This window comes from Parasteatoda tepidariorum, chromosome 5, assembly GCF_043381705.1.
Source record: "Parasteatoda tepidariorum isolate YZ-2023 chromosome 5, CAS_Ptep_4.0, whole genome shotgun sequence".
NCBI lineage: Eukaryota > Metazoa > Arthropoda > Arachnida > Araneae > Theridiidae > Parasteatoda > Parasteatoda tepidariorum.
In genome coordinates, this window is record NC_092208.1 from 13,371,191 (window position 1) to 13,375,407 (window position 4,217).

The following is a 4,217-nucleotide window of genomic DNA, read 5'->3' on the forward strand; positions in this document are numbered from 1 at the left end:
AGTAAGTGTACCTCTAATGACGACCAAAGGGGTCCGGCTGTCAAAGGAAATGGCACCCCAGACCATAATGCCTTGTTGAGGGCCGGTGTGGCATGCAATAGTGAAGGCAGGATCCCCCCTTTGCCCTGTGCGTCTCCAAACTCGTCTTCGATGATCGTCAGGACACAGTTGGAAGCGGGATTCGTCGCTAAAGACTATACGTCCCCAGTCGGCATCATTCCAGCCATATCTGTTCAAAACATTCATGCATACGAAATTTCAAAGCAATCGGATGATTGCTTCTTGGTGCGTCGATTTTTTTGTTATAGAGTGTATTTTAGTTCGCGGGCCACAAAAAAAGACTTCTTGGGCCGGATGAGGACCCCGGGCCTCCAGTTGGAAACCACTGGACTAAACTATAACCCCACCCTAATAGTATGCTGATTGAGCTTCTAGTTGATTCTTCTATGTAGGTCTCTCTTCTCATTGGCATGTGAGGGGTGCACTTTATAAGAGTCAAGCACTCTCTTGGCACTCGGCTTCAACTTCGCAGAGAAATATATGAAAATGTATTATGCCAAGTCATTAAATGTGAGATATTACAATCAGGATTAGATTTACAATTAGAATAAAATACATTTAAAAATGCTTTTTTTGAGCATTAAACGAACTATTCTCAGCAAATTTAAAAACTGCTTTAAAAACTTACTCTTTTTTTTCTTTTATTATTTTTCCCCACATATATTTAGAGATATTTTTATTTCACAATTTTTCTCACTAATTTAGCATAAGATATTATGTATGCCATTAATTAATAGATACTTCCCTTCTGAATTGATTTTTTTAAAAGCCCTTAGCGATCGGTTAATTTTTAAGAAACCGGTCATAAGAGTGCCTATCTTTTTGGCTTTTGTATTTGTATTACGCATTTGTTTAGCGCTGCAACTAGTTTAAAATAAACTATCTACAATTACCTTAAAAATATCCTGGTACTGCCATCTGGTGTGTAAGATGAGAAATATAATGTTTTCCGGGCAAAAGAAATGAATTAGTTTTGTTCTTATTGGCGCGTCACTACTGAACACTCCAGCCCGTCAATATCAAGGGAGCGAGAAATAGAGGGCGAAACTTCACCCCGTCGTTTTCACGGGAGTGAAAAGGAAGGGGTTAACAAGAAGAGCCTTATACGGTAACTTACTACTTACCATTTTAAAAATCTTTTCAACATTTTTATTTAATGATAATTTTAGGGCAAAATGCATAGATTTAATGAGAGTAAAATCATTAGCTTAAATATTTTTATATAAATATGAGCGTTTGCATAAATCTTTGTCTAATTTATAGAAGTCAGTTAATTAGATTTAACAGCTTTAAGAAATATTTCTTTTTAACAATTTTGTTAACTTATCCTGGGATGTATTGCTATGTCTAAGAAAATTGATGCTTAAATATTTTTCTAAATATATACTTTTATATGTATACTTTTTAAATTTTAAACGTAAACCTTTAATTTAATTTATGATGCTTTTAAGGCATTTATTAATATAAAGTCGAATTATTTTGTCTATTTTTCATTTTTTTTTCTTGTTTAAAATGATTTTTAATTCTTCATTCTTGTAAATTCTTTCTTCTTGTAAATTCTTTCTTCCTCTTGTCTTTCTTAATTGTTACTTTGTAGAAAATATTTGATTCTAAGCATCCTAAAATTAGTTTTCTACATATATTGAAAATCAAACTTTTACTACAAAGTTACAGAAAGCAAAACAGAAAGAATTAGTTAAAAAACATTTCAAATGAAAAAAAAAATTGACGAAATAATTCAACTTTAATGTTTTCTTTAAAAACATCATAAATTAAACCGAAAAAATATGCTGGATTTCTAAGTTTCTAATCGCTTCTGTTAGTGTTGGCATAATTTAAATCACTGGATTTTAGCCATGATTAAAATCGCAATTTAAATCATTTGAATTTTTTAAAGGAAATCACTAAATACAATCAGCTGTAATTTTTTGAAAAAAAGGTAACTTAAACGAACATAGATTTTATAACATTAATTATGAATTAATTTAGAAAAAAAATATTAATATAAGTTTTAAATATTTTCATGCTCTATAATTAATACTTACATTCCTTTAGATAGGAATTTCTAAAAGTCTAATTTTTATTGATAATGTATGTTTATGTAATGTTTTATTGTTAATGTGTGTTATAATACTTCTAAGTCATTATCTTTTACGAAGTGTATGCTTGTTTTTAAAAATGTTATTGACCGAAACTATATTTTGTTTAATCTTGTAATATAACTAGCATTTCACTTTATAAGAAAGAAGTTCTAACTAGCAAATATATTAAATGTTTACAATGATAAATGATGTTTACAATTTAAAATAAAACATCAAGGTTACTCCTTATTCATATTAGTAAATCTGATAATTCTCATTGGTAAAAACTTAATTAATAAAAAGGAAATAATGTTTTTATGAAAATGTTTCTACTTGAATAACAAAAATGAAGGTGTAAAATATCATTGATATGATTTCCTTGCATATTTATTACAATAAAATGTTTTTTTATGCAATTGTTTACTTTAAATGCATTTTCTGAAGTTTTGATTTTTTGCAAGTTTTGAGTTACGATTTACACCATAACTTAAAAAGTTTTAGTCCCAAAGTCTTGAAATTTTGTGTACAGCCTTTTTATAACATTATTTCAAAGATAGACTAAAATCTTTTTCATAAATATGTAATTTTGTTTGTTTGAGCAATTTTTGTTTATTTTGAACTGTATTTTTTTCGAAATTTTTAAATGAAGATATTTAAAACGCCATAACTTATAGTTCCTCTAATTTAGAGCTTAGCTTTTTGTCTGTTTTTAAGACACATTAATTACGAGCGTAATAGTGAAGAAAATTGTTCAATAACTTAACTTGAAAAATTTTTAGAGCGTAAACAGTGGTTTCATAAAAACAACATTTTTTACCATATTTTTCCCCAAATTTACAAAAAATAAAATTTTTTTTGCTGAAACAACTGCAAAAAAGCAGTTTTTATACTACAAGGCACCAAAAAAACCCTTAAGGTTTCAATTAATAAGGATTTTTTAAAAAAAAGTTGTCGAAGGTGTCCAGATACCTTAAGGAAGTGATTCGTTTACTACGAAATAATCATTAAAATTAATATATTATCCCTTCAATTATTTCATTAAAAAATGCATCAATGCAAATCAAACGTGATTTTTTTTACAAAAAATAAATCAATAATTTCAACAAAATGATGAAAAAAATATTAATTCAAAGAAATATAATTAAAAATACTTCTATACATTAAAATAAAAAAATAAATTTTTTGAGAGCTATTTTTTTAAGTCCGATTTTATTAATAACGAGGATTTTACTAAGAAATATCGAAATTACTAAGAAATATTGATGACGAGGATTTTAATTAGAAATATGATAAGCGTGTAAATTATTAGGCTTCAAAATACGTGATCATTTAATATATTTAAAATAATTTTCTTTCTAGAAACATGTTTCAATTGCACTCATTTAATTTTTTGCTAATTAAATTGCAGTGCTTTTATATTTTATTGAATATGTGGTTAGAGTGTATCAAGACTTCCTGAAGTCAGAAAAACGTTTTCTTTCAGTTATGTTTTCCTATCTAAGCTAATTAATTTTCAATAGGATTCTAGTTGAAAAACAGTCTCCCGATTCTTTGCAATCATTACCAAGTTAAGCCTGAAAAATATAATTGAGATTTTTTTTTAACTCAGTCATTAGTTTGTAATAATATAATAATTTTATCCACATTAGTAAGAAATATTAACTATTTTAGTTCTATTTCTTTTGAGCAATAGTATTATTAAAATCTTTTATCACATGCTTTTTGAATGATAAATTTTAAAAAGGCCAATACATTTTATTTAAAAAAAATATCCGATTCAAATCAAATACATGCGATTTTGGAGTAAAAAAAAATAATGTTTGCCAACCATGGCTTCTTGTCAGAGTTGTAGTCATTAACTTTTTAGTGTGCTAACGGTAAAAATTCGAAAATTTTAGGTGGAAATGTTTTTTTTAAAAATATAATATATGAAGAAGTTTGGTTAATATAGACTTGTTCGAAATTCATTAAAATCAAAGTTTTAAATATTAAAGTAAGGGTTTTGCAATTTAATTAAAATTTGGTACTGGACCCTGAACTTTACTTTTTAACTTATTTAAGACGATAAGTTGGCGA